The sequence below is a fragment of the Cygnus atratus genome, chromosome 5 (genome assembly GCF_013377495.2).
Source record: "Cygnus atratus isolate AKBS03 ecotype Queensland, Australia chromosome 5, CAtr_DNAZoo_HiC_assembly, whole genome shotgun sequence".
Classification (NCBI taxonomy): Eukaryota; Metazoa; Chordata; class Aves; order Anseriformes; family Anatidae; genus Cygnus; species Cygnus atratus.
The window spans coordinates 9895755-9910319 of record NC_066366.1 but is presented as its reverse complement, the minus strand read 5'-3'; the positions used below and the strand labels follow the sequence as shown (position 1 = coordinate 9910319).

Below are 14565 nucleotides of genomic sequence, written 5' to 3'. Positions count from 1 at the left end.
GTATATTAACTCCAATCCCAGAATGTAATTGTAAATGTAAATATTTCCTAGCATTAATGTTTGGCTGAATTTAGCACAAATATGTTAGTCAAACTTAATTTTGATCCTCTTTATCTTCTGTATGCATGCTCACGCTAATAATGTGAAAATACTCATCATATGATTTTGTGATAGTGAGGAAAGAATCCGATTCATATTATGCTTCTTTCCATCTTTCTGTTCACACGTGCTGTCCTTGGTAAAGACTGGTTCAAATAATACCTCTTGCTGTCAAAGAACTGTTATCCCTATTTTGCTAAAGACGTGAAACTACAACCTGATAAAACTGAGGATTTAGTACTTCTGAGAACAAAAGTCAGAAGGACTCTTTCCCATCTGTAGAAGTCAAGTTCCCAATTCAACAAAACACCAGAGTGCTTGCTATGTCATAAATGTATGCTTAATTTACATTGAAGTCAAAATTAGATAAGGGTTTAGGTTGTCCCATGTGTATAAAGTTGAGAACATGTTTAAATACTGTGCTGAAAATGGAAACTCCCATTTAATTCAGTAATAGCTAAGAATGAAGAAGAAATACAGGATTTGTCACAGATAGTTTGAGATTTAACATGCTAGCATAAAGGATTAATAGCTTTTCTGTTTCATAGCCACTGAGACTTCTTTTTAATTCTGCAGTATTTTAGGGTACTGGCTTTACATGACTTTGAAGAAGGTAGTTTCATTAACAAACTAATCTGTAATCTGGAAGAGTTTAACACCTCTGTTTTCTCCCTTTCAATTTTCATTTCAAATAACAATATCAAAGTATTTTAAATCTTCTAGTTTTGATAAACTCATTTTTTTTTTTCTGCCAGAATGGTGAGCGTCAAATTCCCTTTCGCTGGCTTCTTCATTGTGTAATCTAGTCCAACTCAGATTTTGTTCCAAGTTTGCAAACAAAACACCCTTTTCATATCACGCTACCACATTCCAAAGTAGAATTGTGCCAAAAAATAACAGTAATATAGATTAGACATTGAAATACAGTATTAAGGATCATTCCTATAACATTGATATCAGTGGAAACTTGCCAGGAAGTTCAGTGGGAACAAGCTTATATTAGTAGATTTTGGAAGGACCCATTTGTCCTGGGTTTTGGTTAGTTTGGATCTCTCTTTGGAACGCTGCACTGGATCGCAGTAAGTTTTGACTCTTCATTCTATGTATTTTTATTGTGTACATGAGTAGATTTATTAGTATCTCTTTGGAATCCTTTGGACATTTCCTTATGAGAAAACACGTTAGAGATGCATAGCTGACTTCTAATTTTGTTGATATTTGGCACCTTGTTCTGGTGCTGCTGAGATAGTTCCTCCTACCTCCTACATTCTGTGTTCTGTATAGAGTGTGACACAAACAGATAGACACCACTTGTTTATAATCCAGTGTTACAGTTGAACTGAGACAGTTTTTCCTAACTTCTGTAGATCATTCTGTACCAACTGATGAACACGATCACTTCTGAATGGTGCAGCTAGTCAGCTTCAGGCAGAACTGCAGTGTTCTTTATAACCAATATGATTTTGACAGAGCAGGTTTCTATAGAGGCTTATTCTAGTGCTGGATTGTTCAGAGTTTCTGTGATCTGACAGAGCCCAGAGAAAAGTCAAGCGCTCTTTCTTTCATGGAGACTTTCAACCTGTGGTTTTCATTCCAGGCTTTTGTAGTATGGAAGTACCTTTTTCTAGTATGGTTGATCACCAAGCACATTTTAAGCAACTGCCATATCTGCAGCCACAGTAAGTTCGTGGTTTCCTTGGTTTTAGCAGCTGAAATCCAAGTAATATGCTTTACTGGTATGAAGACTTGAGTCTCACTGTTGTAGTTACCGTGATCATCTTATTGCAGGTGCCTAAAATTACAGAAAGAATTTCTTAAATGACTATCTGCCCAACCTTGTCCTAAATCCTGCTTTTCATCAATTGTTTCAACTACTAGTGTAAAATTTGCTCAAGTTGTAATTGTTCTCAAAAATAAGATGCTAAGTATCTATGTTGCAAAGGTCCATTTTCCCTTTTATGGGACACTTCTGTACTTTGTAACTATGTTCTTGTATTCATTGCTGTTGATACCCATCTCTTTGGAAATGGTATCTAAGCTTCACAGTCAATTATTTGTCTGTTCAATCTTTGATCCTACCATTATGCCATGAAGTGGTTTGGGGTACAAGTCTTAATCTTACAAAGTAGTATTGAATTAATAAGCCTGTTTGTAAAAATAAAGAATAACAAGACATGAAAACTTCAATTGCACAAAGGCATGTTTTTTAACTTGGAAAACTGAGTCACAGATTTTCAACTGTTTATTTCTTGCAGAAGGCAGCAAAGGAGTTATTTACATGAATACATAATTTTATATTAAGAAATATCAGTCAGGTCATAAAAAAAGGTTATTTTTTAACTATGACTTTCAGTGGCAAGTATTTCAAGCTATCTTGTGGTATAAGGATAAAGATGTATGATTTCTGCAAACTAGCAAGCTTCTCTCACAAAGATGTATACTGTTGATCCACACCCATAATAAAATTGAAAACATTGGGTTCTGCAGAATGAAAAACTGTTTCTCTGCAACTGGAGTCAGATTAGGTGGTATAATGGGTCCTCACTTTCAAGTCTGTCATGTTCCCTGACTTGTGATTGCTCTTTTACTTTTTGACCTTGTTCTTTTAATCATTAGTATCAGTTATTTTCTTGTGATAATAATGAAACATTTAATTTGATACTAGTTCTATCTGAATCTAAATCCCAGTAAATGAAAGGCATTATTTTCCTGCTATAGCACCGATGTAGAAGCTTTCTTCTGGGACTCACTATCAATATGTGTGAATACATATAAGATCACCAGTGGCTGCAAACAGCATGGCAGTGTTCTGCCCATTTTTAGTGAGAAAACGCACTCATGTAAGCACACTTGACTCCAAAACATCCAGGTAGAGATGATACACCACTTAAGTATGGAAAAATGGAAAGCAGATGGATTATACAGTTGTCAAGACTCAGTCACCTTCTGCTTTTCCAGACCAAATAAGTAATTCAAATTCATAGCTCTAACTGTGCTTTTTGGGTTTGGGTATTTCTTCAGCACTTGGCTCTTTTGTCTTGCTTATTTGAAGGATTATAATAGATTTTCTGCTTTGCCAAGGCCCTCTCACTTCTAATCTTCACAACAGTTTATCTTTCTAGCACAGTAATTCCTTCCCTAGAGCTTTATCCATATCAGATAACTTTCAGTGGTGTTTAAGATGTCAAAAGCATTGGCGGATCAGGACTTCATCAGGATCACTGGACTTCAAGGACAGTGACAGTCATTCACCTCTTCTTTGAGCTTTGAATCCGAGTCCTCTACTGCTATTAGACAAACATACTAATTGTCAACTCAAGGTTAACTGCTTGAGATGCTGTGAAAGTCACGTCTGAAATCCAGCCCTAATTTATACCCAGGTGTAAGTTGTTTTGTTTGTTTGTGTTTTGTTTTGTATTGTTTTTCTGTTTTGTTTGGAGATGTTCTCGCAGTGGATGGGTGGACTTTTTTTTTTTTTAAACCATGTGCCAGTTCCTATGCCACAGCTTGAGCCTCCCTGAGTATTTGTTGTGTTTCATCCTTATTCTTGCAAGTGAACACTGAATTCTTTCAACCTTCTCAGTTGTTAATTAGTAATTAGTTACCAAATAATTATATAAGAAAATTCTCAATACTTTCAATAAAGCTGGGTAACTGAGCTAGATAAATATGTGAAGTGTTATAGATCTCATTGTTTCAGTTTTTTTTTCCTCCCTAGAATGCTGAGTATATAAAAATAGAGCAAATTACATAAATCCTCTCCTATTTTCCTTCCCTTTTTGGGAAGATGTTCTGCTGACTCAACTGTCCTTTTATATAAAAGGTACTGGATCACCATCTGCATATCTGAGTGCACAGATAGACTGCTAATCAACTCAGCCACTGAGTTTACAGGCAAATATTACTTTGCAACATGAAAAACTCTTTATAATTCTTTGTTAAGAATTACAGGTTGGGATCCATAGGTTTATATTGAAAGCAATAGGGGGAAGTATTTCCTTTTTGTTCAGTTATTTACTTCTTGTGCTTCTGCTTCATAGATTAATCTTTTTGTAAGATTCCATTTTGAACTTTACAGCTGTTAATACATTTTACATTAATGATGAGACAGCAGTTAGTGTTCACAGCTGGAAGCTAGTAATCCTGATGTATTGGAACTGGAGATGCAGCTATTTGTAGCGTTACTCTTTAACGAGGTTAGCACCGAGTTTTCTATGCTCTTGTATAAACCTTTCGCCTTCCCTTGCTGAAGTAAAAGGGATCTTGTATTACTGTAATGTGAACACTATTTAATGCAGTCAATGCAAGCACATCTATCTTTTATAAGACTATGCTGCAATGATTTACAAGCTGAGTGAGAGTTAATATTCTTCACTATAGCGTTAGACAAGTAGTAGACAATGCTAATTAAAAAATTAACTGAATCTTTAAGGTATCTATTGTGTACAGTATGCTTTTACAGCATATTGTAACGTAACTTATGCTACCATTTAGAGAAATGAAAATAAGTGAGGCTTATGTGGTGTCAGTAAACCAAAGTTTCTGCACAGTTCATTAGAAATTCTCATTTAACATGTAGGATTCAGACATAAAAGTGCATTTTTTATCTCTTGCAGTATTCTTTAGCTTTAGGGTAATGTTCTTAAGGAACTTGAAGCTTTCATGGGGATTTCCACCTAGCCTTTATATATTGAGTAGGGATGATGGTTTTAAATCGAATTGTACTGGCCATGGTTTAACAAAAATGTTACGTAGGCTTTTAAATATTTAATACAACGTGGTTTGGCCTTTCCATTCCTGAAATAACATGAAAATTTTAAATTGTATTTTAAAAGGCCTTTTATTTCTTTCACTTTGCCATTCTCTTATCAGTGTGAAATGAATGTTTTTTCCTCCTGTCGCATCCAGTATCACTTTGTGTGCAGCTTAAATTATTCATTTAATGACAAAGTTTTACTCACACAGGAAATGCTATTGATTACAAAAGCTTATTGCATTGCAATCAATTTCTTCTGATTTAAGTAAAAACTTTTCCCCCATGAGGATAGTCAAGCCAGGAAACAAGTTGACCAAAGGAGTTGTGCAGTCACCATCTATGGTGTTTTCTATAAGCCAACTAGTTAAAGCCCTAAGCTACCTGATCTGACCTTATAGCTGACCCTGCTTTAAGCAGAGGGTTAGACTACGTGACTTCCTGAGCTCCTGTCCAATCTGAATTGTTCTATCTCTTATCAGATAGGACTAGAGCCATGTCAGAATTTTAAATCAAGATCATGGGAACAGACTCAGGTATCCAGAGTATAAATGCTAATAATTCTACTGGAAAAAATAGAGTTCACATATTTTACTGCAAATGTAGGTAAAGCCTGTCTTGCTTGCTAAAAACGGTTTGTATTTACTGTGTTTTATAAATGCCAAATCCTTATGAAATTTATAATTTTAGTTTAAAGTTAAGTTCTGTCACACCTCAGTGGCAACATGCAAGATACATGTCAAGTAGTTTTTACCATATGGGCAGCAGTATTTTGTCCCCTGTGTTCAATGGATTTGTCCTCTATGCTGCTTCTAATTCTGACCAATAGAAAAGTAGAAAATGATATTTGTCCAAATGCTCTTCACCACAGTGAAATATAAAATGTTGTATTTTAATGAGAATATGGCTTGTATACCAATTAGTTTTTCTACCAGTATTCCATATGGATGTATTATTTTTTTTGCTTTGGCAGAAGTTGTGAGATGTCCACTAAAGAGACTATGATGACCATGGGGCTATGCTGAGTGTTGGTTTTCTTTTTTTTTTCTTCTTTTTTTTTTACCTCCCCCTCTTCAAAAGTGAATATTGTTTTTAGAATCTGAGTGCTGTATTCATGTCACCTAGGTTTGATGACTACAGCATTTTTTCTAATGGTGAGGAACACACAGTACTTCTCTATTTCTATTACATTTATTAACTGGATTGTAAATCAATTTACAGAATTACATGGCTTTTTATATTACATGTTTCTTGGACTAAAATTTTTAAAAATACATTGTCCATTTCACATTTTTCTTTTAGTTTAAATTTTGGGGGAAGTTTTTTGTTTTTAACGATGCTGTTTCCTAAGATTCTGTCTGAAGATGTTATGTTCAAACACTTAAAACAACTTGAGCTGCAAATGCATGGATCAATAGGAATTGATTCTTTTTTCAAAAGCCAAAAAAAGTATTTATCAAGAATAAACCTTTGTGGTGCCGTTCGTTTACCCATAATAGTCACGTCCTTGAATTATTTATTAACCTATCTAGAAGCCAAAGGCTATGAAAGTCTCATGATAAATATAGTATGTCTATTTTATATATGCAATTGTAATAATACTGTTTGCATAGAATGAACAATTCTCCTTAAGAACAGATTTTTAGATTTTATGTCATTAAAAATTAATATTTTCATTTGAAATGTAATTTGCAGTTAGTAGTTTAGAACAGTATTAATATTTACTAATTAACTTAATAAAGTTAATTTAATATTTCAAAAAACTGTGGTAAATCTTGCTTACAGTAAAAGGAAATTAAGGAAAGAGACTGAGGGCATATGCATGCAAATTTGATTATAAATATAAATATAATTATATGATTATAAATATACAATATTTGTTCTTATATGATGACAAATTTCCTATTCAAGCTGTTTGTGCTAAGCATAAAGTTTATGATCAAAATACATTAACATATTAAAATGTAGGTCTTAGTTCTCCCTGGGTAACTGACAGACACTGGACTAACCACATGAAGTTTAACAAACCCCATGAAGTTTAATAAGAGCAAGTGCCGGGTCCTGCACCTGGGATGGGACAACCCAGGCTATACGTACAGACTGGGCGACGAGACGCTGGAGAGCAGCCCTGCAGAGAGGGATCTGGGGGTTGTGGTTGACAGCAAGATGAATATGAGCCAGCAGTGTGCCCTGGCAGCCAAGAGGGCCAACCGTATCCTGGGGTGCATCAAGCACGGCATAGCTAGTTGGTCAAGGGAAGTGATTGTCCCGCTCTACTCTGTGCTGGTGCGGCCTCACCTCGAGTACTGTGTGCAGTTCTGGGCACCACAGTACAAAAAGGACATTAAACTGTTGGAGAGTGTCCAGAGAAAGGCAACGAAGATGGTGAAGGGCCTAGAGGGGAAGACATATGAGGAGCGGCTGAGGTCACTGGGCCTGTTCAGCCTGGAGAAGAGGAGGCTGAGGGGGGACCTCATCGCAGTCTACAACTTCCTCGCGAGTGGGAGTAGAGGGGCAGGAGACCTATTCTCCGTAAACACCAGTGACAGGACCCGTGGGAATGGTGTTAGGCTGAGGCAGGGGAAGTTTAGGCTGGACATCAGGAAGAGGTTCTTCACTGAGAGAGGGTGGTCGCACACTGGAACAGGCTCCCCAGTGAAGTAGTCACTGCACCAAGCCTGTCTGAATTTAAGAAGTGTTCGGACTGTGCACTTAGTCACATGGTCTAAACTTTTGGACAGACCTGTGCGGTGCCAGGAGTTGGACTTGATGATCCTTATGGGTCCCTTCCAACTCGGGATATTCTATGATTCTAAATCTTATGTCTTACTCTCTCTGCTTGAATGTGCAACCTCTTTTTATGCCAGAAATGGAAATAGTTGCAGCAAATGGCTACCCCAGTTCACAAGGGACCGAAATTATGCTTCTGTGGCTCCTGTTCAAATCAAGAGAAACTGGAAGTGCTTAACCATGGCCAACATTTGAGCCTAACTTTATTTTCTGTGTTTTTGATATTTTTTTTCTTGATACTAGAAGTAGCATTTTTGACTCAAAATCCATTTGTATACTTTGTACATCAATTAACAAATTCTCACTGAAGTTATTTTCTAAATAGCTTTACTCTTTTAGCAATGGAACATTAAAGATACTATAATTACTGCCCTTTCATCGTTATGAAATCTTTATTAATTATTGCCAATGCTACAAAACTAAGTGACAACTTAAGGAGACAGACATAAGCTGGTAGACAAACACTGAAGTCAGTCACAGCCCACAGAAGCCAAAGGATAAAAATTCTCACTTCTGCAAAGGTGGAATTTGGAGCTAAATTTGGATATGGATTATTTGGATATTAAAATATGTACCCAGTGCCATTATTTCACCTTTCCTGAAAACAACTTTTTTTTTTTATATTTTTTTTACATAGATCCAGAAGTGCTTTTTCCTGACTGGCTTGTAAAAATGAGCAATATTATTGAGTTATATATGCATATGAAAACAAGTTTTCCAATATGTTATGACTGGGGGGTGAAGAGGCAAACACACAAATTTCTTTAACTAATAACCTTTTTTTTTTTTTTTCAACTTCATCTTGTTTTGTGGTCTCATTGAGACCTAGTCTGTGTAAAAATTATCTAAAAGATTTTTTTTTTTTTAAAAAAAAAGGTTGTTAACTCTTTAATGGAAATTTGGGATCATCTCTTCTATTTGTTTTTTTTTTTTTTTGTCATTAATTTTTGAAAGGCAGCAAAACAAGAGGCATCTGGTGCTGTATTAAATACAGTAAATGTTTTCTTTGGCTAAGATTAGTAAACTCTGTAGATCTCATATAAAAAAAAAAAAGAAAAAAAGATACAACTGTATCTGAAGACTGTTCCTCAAGTCAAGTCATAAATCAGCATCGTTTGATTGACTGCTTTGAGGTGTGATAGCATGTCTTGTTTTCAATAAGCCAGAAATGAGTTTGAAGGTTGGACTTTATGATCTTGAAGGTGTTTTCCAACTTAAGTGATTCTGTGATTTAACTTACAATTAAAAAAAAAATCATTAAAATTGTAGTATTTGATCAAGTTAGTAATTCAGTCATGGCAACAGATGCTGAAATTTTTACTTAGACTTTACGAACACTCCATTTAGATAAACACATGCGATTCCTTTGTTGAATGTCATGCCTTTGCCTACTGGCCAGTGCTTCAGTCTGTCTAGATCCCGTTTGCTGTCAAAAGTAGGCCTTTTGTGTACACAACTAGATGAAACCCTATTTGTACTTCTTAGAAAGTTGAGAGCCAGAGATATTGTCCTAAACATTGTCCTTTTATATATGTGTATATTTATTTATTTATTTATTTTCAATTTGCATGCAGATCTTATTATAAATTATATCACATTACAGTATAAGAAAAAAAAGGTGTGGGGGGGGCTGCTTCCTCTGATGTATTTACTACACAAAGCCTTTGACAGTCTGGCTTTTCTCATATAATCTTAAACATGTGATCATCTTAAATATAAAAACATTCATGTGAACTTGAGAGCAAGTATTTCCCTATAAAGAGACTTGTTTATAACTATTTGTCAAATGTATAGCCATAACAAATTGCTATCTCATTTAAAGGAAGATTTAACAATCTCAAAGACTTTCTAAATATAAAGGAAGTAACTTTTTTTGTTCAACTGCCTGCGTAATGGAACTATTTTCTACCTCATCTGTGTTCAACCCTAACAGGCCCCAGTCTGAAACCTTCCCTTTCCCTGATTTTTATTTTTTTTTTGGTCTAACAGAGGTACCAGAGGTGATCCCAAGCAGAGGCATTGATCTCTACACATCTGAATTTCAGCCTTGATCCCAGACATGGTTTGGAAACTTTCCATTAGAGCAGCAATATTTTTAAGTAGATGTGTGTGGTGCAAGTGGCTCAGATGTGCCACCGAGGCCTACCATTTGCCTCTGCAAGCAGGCCGGAGTGTGGCTGAGGCCTTTTCTCTTAGTAACAGGCAGTTGCCTTATCCCCCTTCCATTCACGTTATTTTACATGTTGTACTAGAAGATGACCTAGTAAAAATTTCTGTTTAAAATATATTTTTTTAGACACACATTTTTATCATGCTGTTACTGTCCTGCTGTAGCATACTGCTTTCAGTGGAAGACATTGGAAGTCAACCTAACTGGTATTTCTCTTTTGACAAGATGGAGGCCAGTAAGATCTGCACATGGGAAGTAAAATTAATGCCTGAAAATAAACTCCAAACCAGAAATCCCACCTGTAGTGTCAAGCAATAGTTACTATTATGATTTCTTCTCTGTATATGTGTTAAAACACAGAAGTCTATTACAAAGAGTGTAAGGAGAATGCTGGCCTAAAAAGCCTTCTTTGCAAAAAGTGTTTATTTTAAATATCATCAATATGCTGGTGTGTCTAAGGTTTAAAATTACAGTGGTGTTTAGAATTCTTCTAACCAAAGTCACATAAATCAGGTAAAATGACAGCCTGGCATTTTAGTGAAGCCAGTTTTTCAGAAATGACTACGCTGTTTGTGCTAATTTCTTGGTTCATGTTACTTAACTGCTTCCCTATGATTTACTGAGGGGCAAGAGGGAGAAGGAGTCATTTGGCATTTCATAAAGACACAAAGAACCCTGTTTCTGTTCCTGCCCCCTCCCCCCCCAGCCCCCTCAGTCTCTCCAAGTATATATATTAGCAAGCCAAAGAATGATATCATGGCATTTTCGTAGTGAAAGTGTACATTGTTCTTGAGTCTCCCTTCTTTTGCTCCTTGGTCTGTTCCTGGTGGTAGTGTTTTTGTTTTGTGTGGTTTTTATTTTGTTTGTTTGTTTTTCTTTAGATCAAATATAGTATTTTAAAAATATCCTGTAGAAAGTCCTACATCAGACAATTCTGAGTATAAGCCCTTATTTGTGAAGGAGTCAATGAAAGCTTGGTCTGCATGTATTGATATTTGTGTTTTATTACCTTAAAGATTCAGGTGTAGTGTAGATACCTTATATAGGGATACCGTGTTACTGGCCTAACTGTAGAACACATTTTCCAATTAAGAAAAAGTAACAGAAAAGTGGGCTTAGGTGTCCATTTGATTTTGTTTTGTTCTTGATCTGATGTAATTTAATTATTTAGTCATGACTTAGGTATTTCCCTTGCAAACAGTGTTTTGAAAAAAAAATTCTCTCTGTAGAGTTAGGTTGGTTCTCAGAGGTTGAAAAAATCTTATCAGTATAGGAAGGCTAGAAACGATGAGTAAACTTGCTGGTAGGTTAAGAGCACTTGAGTATGTGTAGAATAATAGGGGAAAGACCTTTCATTCAATGTCCCTTGTTTCAGTTAGTGAAAAGCATTGCAAAATGTCCATAACGTACTGACTAGGCTTGAATATGATTCTTCAACTCTGTCTTTTCTCTACTGTGGTTTCAATTTTGTCCAAAAAGCTGGCCTGAGGGTTAAGCCAGATGAGATACCTTCAAGCTCAAAGCTTTATACTGTGTAATAGGGTGTCAGTGGCATGAAATATTTGCTGTAGGAAATGTGGAGATCAAGTATTTGATCCAGGTCTGGCAATGTAGTTATATCTGCATAAGATGTTTGTCAGTGAATTCTTCTGTGAAGCCAAGAGTCTGGCTCTATTTGGCTTAAAGCCATCAAGTAATTTTTTGCAGATTCTAGTGAAGATTAATATATTGACATTTCATACTTCAGGAATTGTTACATAATATCCCCATTTTGCTAGTAATGAAGTAAAAAATCCAATATAGAAATAAGACTATACTGATGATGAGAGATGATGTTGGTTTGAAATAATAGAAATCCTTAATTTTTACACTATCATTTTCATAAGAGGAGCTCATTCATGTTTCTTAGCTGTTAAAACTTCATACTACCTGCCTGGAAGCTGTTTTGTGCTGCAAATGATGTGGGAAGAATTTCTCAGAACTGATGCTTAGCATTATGGGTGCTAGTCTAATGGAAAGACCGCTGTAACTTAGTCTCTATCTAAGTTTTCTGTTTGGGGTTATTTATCACCATATAGAAATTAAAACTAACAGTCTTATCCTAACAATTACTTTATATTTTCAAGGTTAACCTAATAACAAACTGAGCAATTACTGCAGTTCAGATCAAAGTATAAGGCAGACACTGAGCCGGAATTGCATGTTAGACTGCAGCTTCATTTACAATGTGCATGCTTATATGTTCTTCCAGGTTTAATTCCTGTGTCAGCTGGGTGATCATATGTTTCCATTCCATGCTGTGCTTTGGTGGTGGCGAAGTCTGTAGGCCTACAGGTTCAGTTTTGAACTTTGTAAGGTAAAGAAGACAAGTTCAAATCTAGAAGTACTCCCCTGATTTTTCTTGATGCTTCAGATTCATCAGTCCTTTTCCAATGTTTACTGTAAATTTATTTATTTATTTATTTATTTATTTATTAGTCAATCCCCAATCTGCCAAGTTGATAGATATTTCCATTCTGAGAAATGCTCTTTACCCATCCCAAAGGCATACTTACTGCCCTAACTGGTCCACAGAATGTCTGTGGCTTCAAGTAAGTTGAGTCCAGCTTTTACTACTCCACCTAGGGTGGTTAGCATCTTCTTTGGAGTTGAACCCCAACGATAAATTAAATATATTGACTGATCTGAGTATGGCAGCCCACGCTGCCAAATCCCCACCTTGAACAGCAATCTATGAAATCTCATATTTTGATTATTATTCTTCTCTATCACTTTGGTAATGGAGATATTTTTAGATATTTTTAAACTATTCAAGTTAGTGATATTCAGTCTGCTTTTCATACCATTTTGGGGTGTATATTATCTAAGTCTTTGTTAGACGCCCAGGGAGAATTAAAAGGGATAGCTGTGCCTTTTAGATGTTGCAAATGTAAAAAGGGAAGTTGATTAATTATTCTGGGTTTTGGCACTGAATTGCAAATACTTATTGGCTATGTGCTATTTCCAAATCTAGTCAAACTGTTTTGCAGAACGTATACATTATCGTGAAAAAAATCAATTAAAATAGTACGTGTGAGGGACTCTGTGAAAACAAAGATCTGTACACAAGAATTCGGTAGAAATTCATCTGCCCAGTGCCAGTTTGGAAACTGACTTCTCACAAATAGCACCCTTGAAATATGACCTGATTTTTTTTTTTTTTTTTGTAAGATGCCAATGTGATGTGTTTTCAAGCAGATATGAGATAGAGCTTGAATGATATGAGTTCATTGCTACTACATGGATGCATCAAATTCCACAGTACACATGGAATGGTCTTAGTCACCATCTAAATTGTCACGCAGTTGCAATGTATTTCTTTCAGGAATCTGGACATGAAGACTTTGGCTTATAATATTTCATTTGAAAGGAAGCACTAATTCACTTGCAATGTTTAATTTTAACAAGTTATATTTGTAGAATTTCAGTACATGCTTTCAAGAAGTCAAGAACAGTCATGCTTGATGCTTAGATTATACACAGTTTTATACTAATTTGTTTTCTGAGTGGACTAGTGGGCCATACTAAGATACAGTAAGACTTCCGAAATTTAGCAGACCTATAGACTGAACTAAGATTTTTCAGACCTCCAGAACAGTAGTTGCAGTTATGCAATTTGTAGTTAGCCTTACCTATGTTTAGACTGTGAAATAATTTGTGAAATGTATAATAATAATTCACATAATAATGTGAAGAAAAAACAAAAAAACAAAAAAAAAAAAAAAACAATTATGCTGATCTATTAAACAAAAAGTACTTACCTGAAGGAAATGGAATGTCAGGATCAAGTATGCAAGGAAATAAGGGCATACTAGATTTGTCTGAAGGTATTTATTTTGTTTGGTAGGAAGATATGTTGCTACCCAGAGAAATCATGGTTAAAAAGCATGCATGCAATAGAATGCTGTTTCTTTCTCCCTCTGTTTGCCCACTCTATCTCCTGCAACACAGGAGTAAATGATGAAAAAAAAAATTGTTTGTGCTTCTGAGTACCTGAAAAGGACCTTATGTACTGTAAGACAATGGAGTTACTCAAAGTCAAGCTGTGCACAAATTAGCACAGAGGAAAACACCTCTGTCAGGAGAGTCAGCTCTAAATCAGAATCAAGTTTATATATTAAAAGGATAGAAACTCCAGGCTACTCTGTTACAATAATCAGTACCTTTTTGGCAACTAGTACATTTTCCCATTCCAAGATCTTTGCCAGAACCTAAAAAGATCTTTCTTCTGGTATTTGCGGAAAGATATAAAACCGATGAGTGCAAAGAGATCCAACATGCTAGAATATATACAACAGGGGATTTCCATGTGACTAAATATAAGTCCCGTCAGGTTACAGCTGGCGTCTATCAAAACTAAGCTAAATTATATTACTAATGCTAAATTTAGATAATTCATTCCTGTGTCAAGAGAGTTATCGGAGTCCTAAAATCGTTAAATATTCCAAAGAATAGTGCATGAAAAATGTGTATGCCGTTTGTCTGATTGCTTCTCCCCTTGACCCCATTAGTTCTTTATCTTTACTTCTACACCAAGGAAGTGGCTTTTTTTTTGGTAGCACTTTCAGCACTTAAATGGATATCAGGCTTGGCCCCTAGTCAGCCACTCACGAGTGCAACAAAAACATTGTACAGTAAACTGTCTTAGAACGCATTCCAAAGATAAAGTTGGAATTCTGCGGAACAAAAGTGATAGTATTACCATGATTTTTCC

General features: G+C 35.6%; 1 protein-coding gene across 5 annotated transcripts in view; it reads left to right on the top strand.

Annotated features, from left to right (window-relative positions):
• GAS2 (growth arrest specific 2) overlaps positions 1-14565 on the top strand; it is a 99610-nt gene that overhangs the window by 62089 nt on the left and 22956 nt on the right. The window lies entirely within an intron of this gene.